This window comes from Triticum urartu, chromosome 7A (assembly GCF_056163025.1).
Source record: "Triticum urartu cultivar PI428250 chromosome 7A, HENAU_Tu73, whole genome shotgun sequence".
NCBI classification, from domain to species: domain Eukaryota; kingdom Viridiplantae; phylum Streptophyta; class Magnoliopsida; order Poales; family Poaceae; genus Triticum; species Triticum urartu.
Window position 1 is genome coordinate 60,125,581 of NC_141879.1, and position 20,750 is coordinate 60,146,330.

The 20,750-nt window shown below is 46.5% G+C and overlaps 1 pseudogene; it reads right to left on the reverse strand.

Annotated features, from left to right (window-relative positions):
- Positions 1–20,750, reverse strand: part of LOC147957761 (F-box protein At5g18160-like) — a 63,716-nt pseudogene that overhangs the window by 27,331 nt on the left and 15,635 nt on the right.

Sequence of the window (20,750 nt, forward strand, 5' to 3'; positions counted from 1 at the left end):
CTCTACTGAAGGAGGTGATTCCTTAGGGAAAAAGTAGAAGTTTTGCACAAAAGTATTTGTGAGTAAGAGATACTGTGGACGTTGGTCGCGGACGAAGTCGGTGAGGCCAGCATTCTCAATCAATGAGTAGAAATCTCCATAAATTCAGGCCTCTCTCAAGAAATTATCAGAAGGCCATTCACACGGCTGTATCTCCGCGGTACGAGGCAAATTATATTTGGGCCTCTGAGCTTCTTCATTTTGTTTCTCCTTTGAGCTTCGGCTCAATGAGCCTCTCAAAAGTCTCTTCATTATTTTCTGAAATAATCTGAAAAAAAATTAGTAACTTCAAACAAAAGTGAACCAACTTCAATAAAACTGATAGCAACTACTCCTACAAGTGCCTAGAGCCTCTATCAAGCATTAGAACTACTTGGAACCATATAAATTTGACATGCAAGCTCAAGAACATGGTCACCTATGCAGCACAAATTTGCAATGAATAAAGCACTAGAACAAAAACTAATTGGACCAATGGAGGAGTCACATACCAAGGAACAATCTCCCCAAGCAGTTTTGCGAGAGGTACTTTGAGCAAGGAGATCAAAAATCACAGCAAAAGTGGCTGGAACTCGTGCTTGAGTTGGGTTTTCGGGTTTGTGTGAGGAAGAGGAAGAAGATGGGTGCAGGGATAAGTGGAGGAGGGCCCCCGTGGGCCCACGAGGCAGGGGGCGCGCCCAGGGGGGTAGGGCGCGCCCTCCACCCTCGTGACCGGGTGGCAGCTCCCCTCGCGGTAATTTTTGCACTATAAATCCTCAAATATTCCCGAAAAAATCATATTAATTTGGCATGGCATTCTCAAGACTTTTATTTTCGGGATATTTTTATATTGCACGGATAAGTCAGGAAACAGTCAGAAAAATTCTATTTTTACTTTATTTCAACTAAATAACAGAAAGTATAGAAGGGGTACAGAAGTTTGTGCTTCTAGTTTCATCCGCCTCATGCTCATCAAAAGCAATCCACTAACAAGGTTGATCAAGTCCTGTTAACAAACTCATTCCGATAATCATGAAACCGGAGAACTTTCGAATAACACTAAGTTACCTCAACAGGGATATGCACATCCCCAATAATAAGTATATCATATTTCTTCTTGACAATAGGAAGAGGAAATTCAAAACCTCCAAATATAATCGATGGAATTTTTCCAATGGAGTTGATACTATGAACTTGAGGTTGTTTCCTCGGAAAGTGTACCGTATGCTCATTACCATTAACATGAAAAGTGACATTGCCTTTGTTGCAATCAATAACAGCCCCTGCAGTATTAAGAAAAGGTCTTCCAAGAATAGTAGACATACTATCATCCTCAGGAATATCAAGAATAACAAAGTCCGTTAAAATAGTAACGTTTGCAACTACAACAGGCACATCCTCACAAATACCGACAGGTATAGCAGTTGATTTATCAGCCATTTGCAAAGATATTTCAGTAGGTGTCAACTTATTCAAGTCAAGTCTATGATATAAAGAGAGAGGCATAACACTAACACCGGCTCCAAGATCACATAAAGCAGTTTTAATATAATTTCTTTTAATGGAGCAAGGTATAGTAGGTACTCCGGGGTCTCCAAGTTTCTTTGGTATTCCACCCTTAAAAGTATAATTAGCAAGCATGGTGGAAATTTCAGCTTCCTGTATCTTTCTTTTATTAGTAATGATATCTTTCATGTACTTAGCATAAGGATTAGTTTTGAGCACATCAGTCAATCGCATACGCAAAAAGATAGGTCTAATCATTTCAGCAAAGCGCTCAAAATCCTCATCATCTTTTCTTGGATGGTTTGGGAGGAAAAGGCATGGGTTTCTGAACCCAAGGTTCTCTCTCTTTACCATGTTTCCTAGCAACAAAGTCTCTCTTATCATAATGTTGATTCTTTGATTGTGGGTTATCAAGATCAACAGCAGGTTCAATTCCTACATCATTATCATTACTAGTTTGAGCATCATCATGAATGTCATCATTAATATTTTCACTAAGTTCATGTTCATTACTAGATTGTGTTTCAACATCAGACATAGATATATCATTTGGATTATCAGGTGGTTCAGCAATAGGTTCACTAGAAGTTTGAACAGTTCTATCATTTTTCTTTTTCTTCTTTTTAGAAGAACTAGGTGCAACAGTATTATTTCTCTGGAAATCTTGCTCGATTCTCTTAGGGTGGCCTTCAGGATACAAAGGTTCCTGAGTCATTCTACCAGTTCTAGTAGCCACTCTAACAGCATAATCTTTTTTCTTACTATTAATTTCATCAAGCACTTCCTTTTGAGCTTTAAGTACTTGTTCTACTTGAGTGGTAACCATAGAAGCATGTTTACTAACAAGTTTAAGTTCACCTCTAATATTAGCCATATAATCACCCAAGCGTCTAATCATATAAGCATTTTCTTTTAATTGTCTACCAAAATAAGCATTGAAGTCATCTTGCTTAAACATAAAGTTATCAAACTCATCCAGGCACTGACTACCAATTTTAGTAGGAGGGACTTCAACTTTATCATATCTATAGAGAGAATTTACCTTTACTACCTGTGTCGGGTTATCGGGATCAGGAGGTTCTTCAATAAATAAAGGATTAAGATCATATGTTTCTTCGACAGGCGGTAGATTAAGACCATGTATTTCTTCAATAGGAGGTAAATTCTTAACATCTTCAGCTTTAATACTTTTTTCTTTCATAGATTTCTTTGCCGCTTGCATATCTTCGGGACTGAGAAATAGAACACCTCTCTTCTTCGGAGTTGCTTTAGGAATAGTCTCAGTAATTGGAGCAGGAGCTGGCTCAAGAGCTGGCTCAGGAGGTGCCCAATTATTTTCATTTGTCAACATATTGTTCAATAGAATTTCAGCTTCATCTGATGTTCTTTCCCTGAAAAGAGAACCAGCACAACTATCCAGGTAATCTCTGCAAGTATCGGTTAGTCCATTATAAAAGATATCAAGTATTTCTGGTTTCTTAAGAGGATGATCAGGCAAAGCATTAAGCAACTTGAGAAGCCTTCCCCAAGCTTGTGGGAGACTCTCTTCTTTAATTTGCACAAAGTTGTATATTTCCTTTAAAGCGGCTTGTTTCTTATGAGCAGGGAAATATTTAGCAGAGAAGTAATAAATCATATCCTGGGGACTACGCACACAACCAGGATCAAGATAATTGAACCATATCTTAGCATCACCCTTTAATGAGAACGGAAATATTTTGAGGATATAAAAGTAGCGCGATCTCTCATCATTAGTGAACAAGGTGGCTATATCATTTAATTTAGTAAGATGTGCCACAACAGTTTCAGATTCATAACCATGGAAAGGATCAGATTCAACCAAAGTAATTATATCAGGATCAACAGAGAATTCATAATCCTTATCGGGAACACAAATAGGTGAAGTAGCAAAAGCACGATCATGTTTCATTTTGTCTCTAAGTGATTCTTTGTTCCATTTAGCTAATAGCCTCTTGAGCTCATATCTATCTTTGCAGGCTAAAATAGCGGCAGAAGATTCCATATCAAAAACATAACCCTCAGGAATAACAGGCATATCTTCATCATCACTTTCATCATTATAATTAGATTCAATAATTTCTTTCTCTAAGAAATTCCATCATCCCTAGCAATTTGTTGATCAAGAAATTCACTAAGGGGCACAGTAGTATCAGGCATAGAAGCAGTTTCATCATAAGTATCATGCATAGCAGAAGTGGCATCATCAATAACATGCGACATATCGGAACGAATAGCAGAAGCAGGTTTAGGTGTCGCTAGCTTACTCATAACAGAAGGTGAATCAAGTGCAGAGCTAGATGGCAGTTCCTTACCTCCCCTCGTAGTTGAGGGATAAATTGTTGTCTTAGTGTCTTTCAAGTTCTTCATAGTGTCCAGCAGATATAAATCCCAAGTGACTCAAAGAATAGAGTTATGCTCCCCGGCAATGGCGCCAGAAAAAGGTCTTGATAACCCACAAGTATAGGGGATCGCAACAGTTTTCGAGGGTAGAGTATTCAACCCAAATTTGTTGATTCGACACAAGGGGATCCAAAGAATATTCTCAAGTATTAGCAGCTGAGTTGTCAATTCAACCACACCTGGAAACTTAGTATCTGTAGCAAAGTGTTTAGTAGCACAGTAATATGATAGTGGTGGTAACGGTAACAAAAGAGTAGTGCAAGCAATAGTAAATATTTTTGGTATTTTGTAGTGATTGTAACAGTAGCAAAGGGAAAGTAAATAAGCGTAAACCAGTATATGGAAAACTCGTTGGCACCGGATCAGTGATGGATAATTATGCCGGATGCGGTTCATCATGTAACAGTCATAACATAGGGTGACACATAACTAGCTCCAATTCATCAACGTAATGTAGGCATGTATTCCGTATATAGTCATACGTGCTTATGGAAAAGAACTTGCATGACATCTTTTGTCCTACCCTCCCGTGGCAGCGGGGTCCTATCGGAAACTAAGGGATATCAAGGCCTCCTTTTAATAGAGAACCGGAACAAAGCATTAGCACATAGTGAATACATGAACTCCTCAAACTATGGTCATCACCGAGAATTATCCCGATTATTGTCACTTCGGGGTTGTCGGATCATAACACATAATAGGTGACTATAGACTTGCAAGATAGGATCAAGAACACACATATATTCATGAAAACATAATAGGTTCAGATCTGAAATCATGGCACTCGGGCCCTGGTGACAAGCATTAAGCATAGCAAAGCCATAGCAACATCAATCTCAGAACATAGTGGATATTAGGGATCAAACCCTAACAAAACTAACTCGATTACATGATAAATCTCATCCAACCCATCACCGCCCAGCAAGCCTATGATGGAATTACTCACGCACGACGGTGAGCATCATGAAATTGGTGATGGAGGATGGTTGATGATGACGACGGCGACAAATCCCCCTCTCCGGAGCCCCGAACGGACTCCAGATCAGCCCTCCCGAGAAGTTTTAGGGCTTGGCGGCGGCTCCGTATCGTAAAACGCGATGATTTCTTCTCTCCTATTTTTCTCTCTCCAAATGCCAATATATAGAGTTGGAGTTGGCGTCGGAGGAGCCTCAGGGGGCCCACGAGGTAGGGGGCGCACCCTAGGGGGGCGCCCCCCACCCTCGTGGACAGGGTGTGGGGCCCCTAGACTTCATCTTTGGCGGGATTTTTTATTATTTTTTATAAGAAATCCCGTGGACTTTCAGGTCATTCCGAGAACTTTTGTTTTCTGCACATAAAACAGCATCATGGCAATTCTGCTGAAAACAGCGTCAGTCCGGGTTAGTTCCATTCAAATCATACAAGTTAGAGTCCAAAACAAGGGCAAAAGTGTTTGGAGAAGTAGATACAACGGAGACGTATCAACTCCCCCAAGCTTAAACCATTGCTTGCCCTCAAGCAATTCAGTTGACAAACTGAAAGAAAGAAAGAAAAACTTTTACAAACTCTGTTTGCTCTTGTTATTGTAAATATGTAAGGCCGGCATTCAAGTTTTCAGCAAAGATTATAAGTAACCACATTTGCAATAATTCTCGGGTCTCACAACTACTCATATCAATAGCATAATCAACTAGCGAGCCATAATAATAAATCTCAGATGACAACACTTTCTCAAAACAATCATAATATGATATAACAAGATGGTATCTCGCTAGCCCTTTCTAAGACCGCAAAACATAAATGCAGAGCACCTTTAAAGATCAAGGACTGACTAGACATTGTAATTCATGGTAAAAGAGATCCAATCATAGTCATACCCAACATAAATTAACAATGATGAATGCAAATGACAACTGTGCTCTCCAGCTAATGCTTTTTAATAAGAGGGTGATGACTCAACATAAAAGTAAATGGATAGGTCCTTCGCAGCGGGAAGCGGGGATTTGTAGAGGTGCCAGAGCTTGGTTTTGAAATGGAGATAAATTATATTTTGAGCGGTATACTTTCATTGTCAACATAACAACTAAGAGATGGCGATATCTTCCATGTCACACACATTATAGGCGGTTCCCAAACAGAATGGTAAAGTTTATACTCCCCCTCCACCAACAAGCACCAATCCATGGCTTGCTTGAAACAACGAGTGCCTCCAACATACATCAGGTCCTAGGGGGAGTTTTGTTTGCAATTAATTTTGATTTAGTTTGCATAAAGCATAGGACTGGGTATCCCGGTGACCAGCCATTTTCTCGTGAGTAAGAAGCGGAGTCCACTCCTCTTGAGAATAACCCGCCTAACATGGAAGATAAGGGCAGCCTTGGTTGATACATGAGCTATTCGAGCATACAAAACAGAATGTTTATTTGAAGGTTTAGAGTTTGGCACATACAAATTTACTTGGAACGGCAGGTAGATACCGCATATAGGACGGTATATGGTGGACTCATCTGGAATAACTTTGGGGTTTAAGAGATTGGATGCACAAGCAGTATTCCCGCTTAGTACAGGTGAAGGCTAGAAAAAGACTGGGAAGCGACTAACTAGAGAGCGACAACAGCCATGTACATGCATTAAAATTAATAAACATTGGATGCAAGCATGAGTAGGATATAATCCACCATGAACATAAATATCATGAAGGTTATGTTGATTTGTTTCAACTACATGCGTGAACATGTGCCAAGTCAAGTGACTTAAATCGTTCAAAGGAGGATACCACCCCACTATACCACATCATAACCATTTCGATAGCATGTTGGCACGCAAGGTAAACAATTATAAATCATAGCTAATCAAGCATGGCACAAGCAACTATGATCTCTAATTGTCATTGCAAACATGTTTATTCATAATGAGCTGAATCAGGAACGATGAACTCATCATATTTACAAAAACAAAAGAGGTCGAGTTCGTACCAGCTTTTCTCATCTCAGTCAGTCCATCATATATATCATCATAATTTCCTTCCACTTGCACGACCGAACGATGTGAATAATAATAAGAGTGCACGTGCATTGGACTAAGCTGGAATCTGCGAGCATTCAATAAACAGGAGAAGACAAAGTAATATGGGCTCTTGGTTAATTTAACAATAATGCATATAAGAGCCACTACAACAATTTAATCATGGTCTTCTCCTACTGACCCCCAAAGAAAACGAAAGAAAATAAAAACTATTTACACGGGAAAGCTCCCAACAAGCAAAAGAAGAACGGGAAATATTTTTGGGTTTTCTTTTTTAGTTATTACTACTACAGCAGGAAAGTAAACTACTACTAATTTTTTTGTTTTTCTTAAGGTTTAACAAACACACAAGAAGAAAGCAGGAAAAAGAAAATAAACTAGCATGGATAATACAGGGAAAGAGTATGAGCAACGACATCTAGCAATGAGTGTGTGTGAACATAAATGTAATGTCGGTGAGAAATACGTACTCCCCCAAGCTTAGGCTTTTGGCCTAAGTTGGTCTATTGCCAAGGATAGCCTGGCGGATACTCGTAAGTGTAGCTGGGGTCGTACTATGTCGGGGGTGCCGATCCCACGGACACCTATGGGACCACGGCGGACCGAGGCCCCTTTCGGTTCGGCAGGGGGGGCGGAGAGTGCACGAAGAGCAGATCGAGGCGAAGCGCACGAGCGATGCGATCGGTTTACCCAGGTTCGGGCCGCACGGATGCGTAAAACCCTACTCCTGCTTGTGATTGTATTGGATTCTTGCTCGAGAGCGCTGATTGCTACAGTACACACCAACAGCTAACCAGACCGAGCGTGAGAATGATTGTCCGACCCCCTCCTGCGTTGCGCATGGGCCTCCTTTTATATGTCAAAGGGGTCACCGACAGGTGGTAACGTAGGGAAGGGCAAAAATGGAAAAAGCACTGCGGTTGGCACCGCCGCCTACAACAGTGTTATCATACCTAACCTAAGCGGCAGGGGACAAAGGCATTAAATGCCTATCTGCGTCGCCTAGACGGTGCAGAAAGGGACCGCTAGGGACGCCACTGCTTGCCACGATGGCTATGTTGTCAGCACCGCTCGCCACCGTGTACCTCTGGCTGCACAGCCTTCTGCCACGTACGCCCGGAAGGGTCCCAGGGCGACACGTTGGTGGATGCGCTGGAGCGCAGGTACAGAGTGAAAGCTCGCCGCGGCAAGGGCCTTGCCGTGTTCGTTGTCTTGTCGCGTCTGGGAGCTTGTCGCTCACCGAGCCTTGGTTGGCCTTCCCGGCAAGCTCCTCTTGCCGGGGTCTTGTCTCCTTCCCGGCAAGTTCTTCTTGCCGGGGCCTTGAACACTTTGTTCTTGAATGGCTCCAAGGGAACCAGGGAGGATCTTGACGGTCACCCGGCAAGCCTTGCCGCGGGACGCTGCAACTGCCCGTGCACAAGTTCGGGATACTAAGGTACCCCTACTTTAGTACGCCGACAGGAGCCCCCGGGCCTGGGCCATACACGGTGCCGAGCGCTGTTGGGCCAGGCCCAAAACAGGGCACGCGCACGCGCGGCCTAGGTTACGCCGTAGCTCACTCCGCATCCACCGCACCCTCCCCGCACGGCACGCGTCGAACGCGGCATCGTGGGAGAGATCGTGGGTGGTTGCTTTATTTGGAAAGGCGGAACGTCCGCCCACTCCCCCCTTTATAAGCAAGGGGAAGTAGGGGTAGTGCGCCCACTCGCCCCCTTTCCGCTCCAATCTTGGAAATCTCCGCCTCGCCTCCGTCCTCCCAAAGCAAACAGAGCGCAGCGCCCTGCCCTTCGCATTGCCACCAGCACCACCAACGCTGTCGACCTCCTCCACCGCTTCCGCCATGGCTCCGAAAGCCGACAAGTGGAAAGCCGTGAAGTCGTCCGAGGCGCAGCGGCTTGCGGCGCTGCGGAAGGAGCGAGCCATCTTCCCCCCCAAGCCCGCCGCGAAGGAGCTGAGGGAGTACTACTACCTGTTCTGGTCGACGGAGACGCGAGCTCACCCGAGCACCAAGGTACTCCCAGCTGCTGCTCACAAGACTGCTCCGCAAGGATACCCCTTTTTCGTTGTCTTCTTCTACTGCGGGCTCTGCCCGCCCTTTTCCAAATTCTTCTGTGATATCATGAATACCTACAACCTCTGCCTCCTTGACTTCACTCCCAACGCCGTCCTCACCATGGCCGTTTTCGCACACCTTTGCGAGAACTTTGTCGGAGTCCACCCTAATGTAGCCCTTTTCCGCCATTTCTTCATTCCCCGGGTAGAGAGAGGAGAGCCCTTGTCTGGCGGGATTGTTGGGGAACGTAGCAGAAATTCAAAATTTTCTTACGTGTCACCAAGATCTATCTATGGAGAGACCAGCAACGAGGGGAAGGAGAGTTGCATCTACATACCCTTGTAGATCGCTAAGCGGAAGCGTTCAAGTGAACAGGGTTGATGGAGTCATACTCGTCGTGATCCAAATCACCGATGACCAAGTGCCGAACGGACAGCACCTCCGCGTTCAACACACGTACAGCCCGGTGACGTCTCCCACGCCTTGATCCAGCAAGGAGAGAGGGAGAGGTTGAGGAAGACTTCATCCAACAGCAGCACAACGGCGTGGTGGTGGTGGAGGAGCGTGGCTATCCTGCAGGGCTTCGCCAAGCACCACAGAAAAGGAGCAAGAAGAGACGCAGGGCTGCACCAAGAGAGATTGAATCGCGTGTTGTGGGCAGCCATATGCCTCACTATATATAGGGGAAGGGGAGGGGCTGCGCCCCCTCTAGGGTTCCCACCCCTAGGGGGGCGGCAGCCCTAGATGGGGAACAAGGGTGGCGGCCAAGAGGGGAGGGGAGAGGGAGGCGCACCAATATGGGCCCTAAGGCCCATATCCCCTTAGGGTTTGCCCCCTTTCCACCTCTTAGGCGCCATGGGCCCTTGTGGGAGGCGCACCAGCCCACTAAGGAGCTGGTCCCTCGCCACTCTTAGCCCATGCAAGCCTCCGGGGTTGGTGGCCCCACTTGGTGGACCCCCGGGACCCTCCCGGTGGTCCCGGTACGTTACCGATAAACCCCGAAACTCTTCCGGTGACCAAAACAGGACTTCCCATATATAAATCTTTACCTCCGGACCATGCCGGAACTCGTGACGTCCGGGATCTCATCCGGGACTCCGAACAACATTCGGTAACCACATACAAACTTCCTTTATAACCCTAGCATAATCGAACCTTAAGTGTGTAGACCCTACGGGTTCAGGAGACATGCAGACATGACCGAGATGTTCTCCAGTCAATAACCAATAGCGGGATCTGGATACCCATGTTGGCTCCCACATGTTCCACGATGATCTCATCGGATGAACCACGATGTCAAGGATTTAATCAATCCCATATACAATTCCCTTTGTCTATCGGTACGATACTTGCCTGAGATTCGATCGTCGGTATCCCGATACCTTGTTCAATCTCGTTACCGGCAAGTCTCTTTACTCGTTCCATAACACATCATCCCGTGATCAACTCCTTGGTCACATTGCGCATATGATGATGTCCTACCGAGTGGGCCCAGAGATACCTCTCCGCTTACACGGAGTGACAAATCCCAGTCTCGATTCGTGCCAACCCAATAGACACTTTCGGAGATACCTGTAATGCACCTTTATAGTCACCCAGTTACCTTGTGACATTTGGTATACCCAAAGCATTCCTACGGTATCCGGGAGTTGCACAATCTCATGGTATAAGGAAATGATACTTGACTTTAGAAAAGCTTTAGCATATGAACTACACGATCTAGTGCTATGCTTAGGATTGGGTCTTGTCCATCACATCATTCTCCTAATGATGTGATCCCATTATCAACGACATCCAATGTCCATGGTCAGGAAACCGTAACCATCTATTGATCAACGAGCTAGTCAACTAGAGGCTTACTAGGGACATGGTGTTGTCTATGTATCCACACATGTATCTGAGTTTCCTATCAATACAATTCTAGCGTGGATAATAAACGATTATCATGAACAAGGAAATATAATAATAATCAATTTATTATTGCCTCTAGGGCATATTTCCAACAGTCTCACACTTGCACTAGAGTCAATAATCTAGTTCACATCGCCATGTGATTAACACTCACAGGTCATATCGCCATGTGACTAACACCCAAGAGTTTACTAGAGTCAGTGGTATAGTTCACATCACTATGTGATTAACACTCAATGAGTTCTAGGTTTGATCATGTTGCTTGTGAGAGAGGTTTTTGTCAACGGGTCTGCAACATTCAGATCCGTATGTACTTCGCAAATCTCTATGTCATCTCCTAGATGCAGCTACCACGTTCTATTTGGAGCTATTCCAAATAACTGTTCTACTTGGAGCTATACTAAATTGTCGCTCCATTATACGTATCCGGTATCTCTACTCAGAGCTATCCGGATAGGTGTTAAGCTTGCATCAACGTAACCCTTTACGACGAACTCTTTTACCACCTCCATAATCGAGAAAATTCCTTAGTCCACTAGTTACTAAGGATAACTTTGACCGCTGTCCTGTGATCCATTCTTGGATCACTCTTGTACCCCTTGACTGACTCATGGCAAGGCACACTTCAGGTGCGGTACATAGCATAGCATACTGTAGAGCCTACGTCTTAAGCATAGGGGACGACCTTCGTCCTTTCTCTCTATTCTGTCGTGGTCAAGCTTTAAGTGTTAACTTCGTACCTTACAACTCAGGCAAGAACTCCTTCTTTGACTGGTCCATCTTGAACACCTTCAAGATCATGTCAAGGTATGTGCTCATTTGAAAGTACCATTAAGCGTTTTGATCTATCCTTATAGATTTTGATGCTCAATGTTCAAGTAGCTTAATCCAGGCTTTCCATTGAAAAACACTTTCCAAATAACCCTATATGCTTTCCAGAAATTCTACGTCATTTCTGATCTATGATATGTCAACAACATATACTCATCAGAAATTCTATAGTTCTCCTACTTACTTCTTTGGAAATACAAGTTTCTCATAAACTTTGTATACACCCAAAATCTTTGATCATCTATCAAAGCATACATTCCAACTCCGAGATGCTTACTCCAGTCCTTAGAAGGATTGCTGGAGCTTTGCATACTTATTAGCACCTTTCAGGATTGACAAAACCTTCTGGTTGTATCACATACAACCTTTCCTCAAGAAAATCGTCGAGGAAACAATGTTTTGACATCCTATCTGCAAGATTTCATAAATAATGTAGTAATCGCTAATTCCAACAGACTTTTAGCATCGCTACGTGTGAGAAAGTCTCATCATAGTCAACTCCTTGAACTTGTCGGAAAACATCTTAACGACAAGTCGAGCTTTCTTAATGGTGATACTTACCATCATTGTCCGTCTTCCTTTTAAAATCCATCTGTACTCAATAGCCTTACGACCATCGAGCCGTTCTGCCAAAGTCTACACTTTGTTTTCATACATGGATCCTCTCTCGGATTTTTTTATGGCCTCGAGCCATTTATCGGAATCCAGGACCACCACCGCTTCTCCATAGCTCGTAGGTTCATTGTTGTCTAGCAACATGACTTCCAAGACAGGATTACGTACCACTCTGAAGTAGTACGCATCCTTGTCATCCCACGAGGTTTGGTAGTGACTTGATCTGAAGTTTCATGATCACTATCATAAGCTTCCACTTCAATTGGTGTAGGTGCCACGGGAACAACTCTTTGTGCCCTGCTATACACTAGTTGAAGTGACGGTTCAATAACCTCATCAAGTCTCCCCCATCCTCCCACTCAATTCTTTCGAGAGAAACTTTTCCTCGAGAAAGGACCCGATTCTAGAAACAATCCCTTATTGCTTTCAGATCTGAGACAGGAGGTATACCCAACTGCTTTGGGTGTCCTATGAAGATGCATTTATCCGCTTTGGGTTCGAGCTTATCAGACTGAAACTTTTTCACATAAGCGTCGCAGCCCCAAACTTTTAAGAAATGACAGCTTAGGTTTCTCTAAACCATAGTTCATACGGTGTCATCTCATCGGAATTACGTGGTGCCCCTTTTAAAGTGAATGTGGTTGTCTCTAATGCCTAACCCATAAATTTTTGTGGTAATTCGATAAGAGACATCATGGTATGCATCATATCCAATAGGGTGCATTTATGATGTTCGGACACACCATCACACTATGGTGTTCCAGGCTGTATCAGTTGTGAAACAATTTCCACAATGTCTTAATTCTGTGCCAAACTCGTAATTCAGATATTCATCTCTATGATCATATCATAGATCTTTTATCCTCTTGTCACGATGATCTTTCAACTTCACCCTGAAATTACTTGAACCTTTCAATAATTCAGACTCATGATTCATCAAGTAAATATACTCAACATCTACTCAAATCATCTGTGAAGTAAGAACATAACAATATCCACTACACGCCTCAGCACTTATTGGACTGCACGCATTAAAATGTATTACTTCCAGCAAGTTGCTTTCTGGTTCCATTTTACTGAAACCGAGGCTTTCAGTCATCTTGCCCATGTGGTATGATTTGCATGTCTCAAGTGATTCAAAATCAAGTGAGTCCAAACGATCCATCTGCATGGAGTTTCTTCATGCATATACACCAATAGACACGGTTTGCATGTCTCAAACTTTAAAAAAATGAGTGAGTCCAAAGATCCATTAACATGGAGCTTCTTCATGCGTTTTATACCGATATGACTTACGTGGTAGTGCCACAAGTAGGTGGTACTATCATTATTATCTTTTGGCATGAACATGTGTATCACTACGATCGAGATTCAATAAACCATTCATTTTAGGTGTAAGACCATTGAAGGTATTATTCAAATAAACAGAGTAACTATTATTCTCCTTAAATGAATAACCGTATTGCAATAGACATAATCCAATCATGTCTATGCTCAACGCAAACACCAATCTCGATGGTAGAGGGAGCGTACGATGCTTGACCATATCAACATTGGAAACACTTCCAACACATGTCGTCAGCTCACCTTTAGCTAGTCTCCGTTTGTTCGTAGCTTTTATTTCGAATTACTAACACTTAACAACCGAACCGGTATCTAATACCCTGATGCTATTAGGAGTACTAGTAAAGTACACATTAACACAATGTATATCAATATACTTCTATCGACCTTGCCAGCCTTCTCATCTACCAAGTATCTAGGGTAATTCCGCTCCAGTGGCTGTTCCCCTTATTACAGAAGCACTTAGTCTCGGGTTTGGGTTCAACCTTGGGTTTCTTCACTAGAGCAGCAGCTGAATTGCCGTTTCATGAAGTATCCCTTCTTGCCCTTGCCCTTCTTGAAACTAGTGGTTTCACCAACCATCAACAATTGATGCTCCTTCTTGATTTCTACTTTGTGGTGCCAAACATCGCGAATATCTCAAGGATCATCATATATGTCCCTGATATATTAAAGTTCATCACGAAGCTCTAGCAGCTTGGTGGTAATGACTTCGGAGAAACATCACTATCTCATATGGAAGATCAACTCCCACTTGATTCAAATGATCATTGTACTCAGACAATCTAAGCACAAGCTCAACAATTGAGCTTTTCTCCCTTAGTATGTAGGCTAAGAAAATCATCGGAGGTCTTATACCTCTTGACATGGGCACGAGCCTGAAATCCCAATTTCAGCCCTCAAAACATCTCATATGTTTCGCGACGTTTCAAAATGTCTTTGGTGCCTCAATTCTAAACCGTTTAACTGAACTATCACATAGTTATCAAAATGTGTATGTCAGATGTTCGCAACATCCACAGACAGCGTTCGAGGTTCAGCACACTGAGCGGTGCATTAAGGACATAAGCCTTCTATGAAGCAATGAGGACAATCCTCAGTTTACGGACCTAGTCCGCATAATTGCTACTATCAACTTTCAACTAATTTTTCTCTAGGAACATATCTAAACAGTAGAAGTAAAGTGCGAGCTACGACATAATTTGTAAAATCCTTTTGACTATGTTCAGGATAATTAAGTTCATCTTATGAACTCCGACTCAGATAGACATCCCTCTAGTCATCTAAGTGATTACATGATCCGAGTCAACTAGCCCGTGTCCGATCATCACGTGAGACGGACTAGTCAACATCGGTGAACATCTTCATGTTGATCGTATCTTCTATACGACTCATGCTCGACCTTTCGGTCTTCTGTGTTCCGAGGCCATGTCTGTACATGCTAGGCTCGTCAAGTTAACCCTAAGTGTTTTGCGTGTGTAAATCTGTCTTACACCCGTTGTATGTGAACGTTAGAATCTAACACCCGATCATCATGTGGTGCTTCGAAACACGAACTGTCGCAACGGTGCACAGTTAGGGGAGAACACTTCTTGAAATTGTTGTAAGGGATCATCTTATTTACTACCATCGTTCTAAGCAAATAAGATGTATAAACATGATAAACATCACATGCAATCAAATAGTGACATGATATGGCCATCATCACTTTGCTCCTTTTGATCTCCATCTTCGAGGCTCCATGATCATCATCGTCACCGACATGACACCATGATCTCCATCATCATGATCTCCATCATCGTGTCTTCATGAAGTTGCCTCGCCAACTATTACTTCTACTACTATGGCTAACGGTTAGCAATAAAGTAAAGTAATTACATGACGTTTAAGTTGACACGCAGGTCATAAATAAATAATGACAACTCCTATGGCTCCTGCCGGTTGTCATACTCATCGACATGCAAGTCGTGATTCCTATTACAAGAACATGATCAATCTCATACATCACATATATCATTCATCACATCCTTTGGCCATATCACATCACATAGCATACCCTGCAAAAACAAGTTAGACGTCCTCTAATTGTTGTTTGCATGTTTTACGTGGCTGCTATGGGTTTCTAGCAAGAACATTTCTTACCTACGCAAAGACCACAACGTGATATGCCAATTGCTATTTACCCTTCATAAGGACCCTTTTCATCGAATCCGATCCGACTAAAGTGGGAGAGACAAACACCCGCCAGCCACCTTATGCAACTAGTGCATGTTTGTCGGTGGAACCGGTCTCACGTAAGAGTACGTGTAAGGTTGGTCCGGGCCGCTTCATCCCACGATGCCGCCGAATCAAGATAAGACTAGTAACGGCAAGCATATTGAACAAAATCAACGCCCACAACTACTTTGTGTTCTACTCGTGCATAGAATCTACGCAATAGACCTAGCTCATGATGCCACCGTTGGGGAACGTAGCAGAAATTCAAAATTTTCTTACGTGTCACCAAGATCTATCTATGGAGAGACCAGCAACAAGGGGAAGGAGAGTTGCATCTACATACCCTTGTAGATTGCTAAGCGGAAGCGTTAAGTGAACGGGGTTGATGGAGTCGTACTCGTCGTGATCCAAATCACCGATGACCAAGTGCCGAACGGACGGCACCTCCGCGTTCAACACACGTACAGCCCGGTGATGTCTCCCACGCCTTGATCCAGCAAGGACAGAGGGAGAGGTTGAGGAAGACTTCATCCAACATCAGCACAACGGCGTGGTGGTGGTGGAGGAGCGTGGCTATCCTGCAGGGCTTCGCCAAGTACCACAGAAGAGGAGGAAGAAGAGACGCAGGGCTGCACCAAGAGAGATTGAATCGCGTGTTGTGGGCAGCCCTATGCCTCAATATATATAGGGGAAGGGGAGGGGCTGCGCCCCCTCTAGGGTTCCCACCCCTAGGGGGGCGGCAGCCCTAGATGGGGAACAAGGTTGGCGGCCAAGAGGGGAGGGGAGAGGGAGGCGCACCAATATGGGCCCTAAGGCCCATATCCCCTTAGGGTTTGCCCCCTTTCCACCTCTTAGGCGCCATGGGCCTTTGTTGGAGGCGCACCAGCCCACTAAGGAGCTGGTCCCTCACCACTCTTAGCCCATGCAAGCCTCCGGGGTTGGTGGCCCCACTTGGTGGACCCCCGGGACCCTCCCGGTGGTCCCGGTACGTTACCGATAAACCCCGAAACTCTTCCGGTGACCAAAACAGGACTTCCCATATATAAATCTTTACCTCCGGACCATTCCGGAACTCCTCGTGACGTCCGGGATCTCATCCGGGACTCCGAACAACATTCGGTAACCACATACAAACTTCCTTTATAACCCTAGGGTCATCAAACCTTAAGTGTGTAGACCCTACGGGTTCGGGAGACATGCAGACATGACCGAGACGTTCTCCGGTCAATAACCAACAACGGGATCTGGATACCCATGTTGGTTCCCACATGTTCCACGATGATCTCATCGGATGAACCACGATGTCAAGGATTTAATCAATCCCGTATACAATTCCCTTTGTCTATCGGTACGATACTTGCCCGAGATTCGATCGTCGGTATCCCGATACCTTGTTCAGTCTCATTACCGGCAAGTCTCTTTACTCGTTCCGTAACACATCATCCCGTGATCAACTCCTTGGTCACATTGCGCATATGATGATGTCCTACCGAGTGGGCCCAGAGATACCTCTCCGCTTACACGGAGTGACAAATCCCAGTCTCGATTCGTGCCAACCCAACAGACACTTTCGGAGATACCTGTAATGCACCTTTATAGTCACCCAGTTACGTTGTGACGTTTGGTATACCCAAAGCATTCCTACGGTATCCGGGAGTTGCACAATCTCATGGTCTAAGGAAATGATACTTGACTTTAGAAAAGCTTTAGCATATGAACTACACAATCTAGTGCTATGCTTAGGATTGGGTCTTGTCCATCACATCATTCTCCTAATGATGTGATCCCGTTATCAACGACATCCAATGTCCATGGTCAGGAAACCGTAACCATCTATTGATCAACGAGCTATTCAACTAGAGGCTTACTAGGGACATGGTGTTGTCTATGTATCCACACATGTATCTGAGTTTCCTATCAATACAATTCTAGCGTGGATAATAAACGATTATCATGAACAAGGAAATATAATAATAATCAATTTATTACTGCCTCTAGGGAATATTTCCAACAGGGATCGCCTGGGTCTCTAGGACCGGCAAGAAGGATTCCTATTTAGAGGGCGAGTTCCGCGGCAAGTGGGAAGAGTGGAGGGCAGATTGGTGCTGGATTGTCGAGGAGAGCCCACAGCCGTTCACCGCCCGGCGCCAAGTAGCAGTAGTACGCGGCAGCGACTGGAGTGACGTGGCCCCGGAGGACAGCAGGCTAAGGATTGCCGTCACCAGGATCCAGCGCCTCAGGCTTGCCGGACTCACCGTAGGCGCCGTTGGCGCGGACTTCCTTCGCCGCCGCATCGCCCCCCTGCAAGAGCGGAGAAGGCCTGCCTGGGAGTTCAAGAACGCGGCAGACATCATGAGGCTGCGCCCGGGGCTCAACTACAATTTCACCGTCTTGGAGCTCAATGCAATGCTGCGGGAGCTCTTCAAGTATGACGCTGACCACCCAGAAGTCTTCAGGTTGCCGCAGGGCGTCGTCCCGCTATGCAACAATTCGGCGCTCGACCGCATCAGGGCGATGATGCCACTGTGCGATTCGCACGGAATCGTGCCAACCTGGCAAGAGCCAGAAGACGAGGTCGTGCAGCAGTTCTTCGACGACTTGGTGGAAGTGCCAATCCGCGCTGACGAGAAGGACGGCCTCACCCGCGACACCACCGAGGCGGAGTTGAAGCGCATCGCCACCTGGTTGGAGGCGGTGGCGGCAGCCGCTGCGGCGGGCGAGTTTGGCTTTACCTTGGAGGAGGCAGCGGCAGCGGAGGCGGCAAACCGTGCCGAGCAAGAAGATCTTGCCGGCAAGAAGGAGGTTGCCGGGCGCGATGCCGAACCGAGCAAGGCTGTCGGGCATGACGCCGAACCGAGTGGGCCTGCCGAGGATGCGAGCGGCTCGTTGGAGATTGGCTCCTCTTCCACTTTGTCCTCAGACAGCACGCCGCCAGCAGCGCCTCCGTCTCCACCAAGAAGGCGTCTCCACAAGGTCGGGGATGCAGCGAGGCGGCAGGCACGCCGACAGTCGCCGCGCCGCGCGACACGCTCCACCGCGGCAAGTACTGTTGCCGCGGGAGCGCACCATGCTGCCCCAACAACTGGAGCGGGGTCTTCTCGGACTGCCGCCTCCGCTCCCGCCAAGCGGCCAAGGGAGCCTACTCCTCCACCTTCCCGCCCTGGAGGCGGGCCGGACTTCGACTTCTCCGCGTTCAGCTCCGACGAGGAAGAAGAAGAAGAGTAAGTTTCTCTTACTGTACTTGGAATTCTTTGATTTTTGCTGTTTTTGTCTTATCTTGTTTCTCACTTGCCTTTCCCTGTATCTGTTCCTTTGTAGGACTCTGGCGCAGAGAGCGGCAAAGAGAGCCAAGGCGCCGGTGATCATCATCGAGGACGAACCCACTGCGTCAACAGGGGACGCGCCTGAAACAAACTTGTCGGACCCGGCGGCTGATCTTTAGAGCAGCCCCCAGCGTAAGTGTCTTGTTCATTTTCCGCTGTCGGGCGCGCACGAAGATCCTTACTTTGCTGATGTTTGTTTATTGACTTGTGCAGGAGCATAGCAGCCTCACCAGGAGAGCCCAGAGGCCACCCCTGAAGCGCCAAGGGAAAGTCCTCCGGCGAGGGAGAGGTCTCCGGCAAGGGAGAGCTCTCCGGCGAGGGAGGAGACTCCGGCAAGGGAGGAGCCCCCGGCAAGGGAGGAGGCTCCGGCAAGGGAGGAGCCCCCGGCAAAGGAGGGATCTCCGGCAAGGGACTGCGTCAGCGATCCCCTAGCAATGGAGACCACAGCTGCAGACCCTGGCACAGGTAACTTCCTTGTTTCAAACTCCCCTTGGCTTCTTCATCTTCTTGATCTTTCTCTTAGATTTTGCTTGAATTTTGCTTGAATCTTCTCCCCTCTTCCGGCTGTCAGATCCATCTGCTGCAGAGCCGATGGAGACTGAAGTCGCCGCCAACGACATTATTGCCGCCGAGGAAGCAGCCGGCGCCGGCGAGGAGGCCGCCAGGGCTGCCGCCGCGGAAGCGGGCGGGGAGTCTGGCGGTCGTACTAATGACCCGGAGGCCGCAGGAGCGCCAGGCGCTGCTCCGACCACCGACTCCTCCGCCGCTGCCGCCGCGCTAGGCTCCGAAGAGCCCCGGCCTGGCGTTTATCTGAAGGCCGGCGACGACATCTTCATCAACCTCCCCTGGGCGTCAAGCTCCAGGGCGCCGGCCGAGGGAGAGATGCTAGACGGAGAGGTGCTTGCCTCCGCCGGGCTGAAGCTGGTCGACGCGCCAAGTAGCAGCAGCGGTGAACCTGAAGAGGAGCGTCTGCTGCGAAAGCTAGTGGCGCTCTACCGCGCCCGGCAAGCCAAGCTGGAGTCCCGCGAAGCACTCGTCGCGAAGGCCGGTGCTAATATCGAGAAGCGCGCGGAGGAGCTCCGGGGCTGCAATCAGGAAGCTCTCCGCTCCCTGGCAAAGAAGCGGGAGCAACTTGCCGAAGCGCAGCAAACCTTCCTCCTCCAGAAGGCCGACGTCGAAGAGCGCCAACGTCTTGCCGCGGAGAAGTTGTCTTCGCAGGAGGGTGACTTGGCGCAGCGGAAGGTCAACCTCGACAGCCACGAGGAGGAGCTGGCCACGCGTGAGCGGGCAATTGGCGGGGCCCTCAAACAAGCCGAAGACGCCGCCGCAACTGCCGAGGGCGCCAAGAACGAGCTGGAGCTGAAGGTGGTGCAGCTGGAGGCGAGCCTCAAGGCGAACGGCGACGAGCTTGCCGCGCTCAAGCTCGAGCGGGAGAGGGACGCCAACAGCTATTCGGAGCTGCAGGCCCATCTCGCCGAGAAAGGCAAGGAACTTGACGCCCCCAAGAA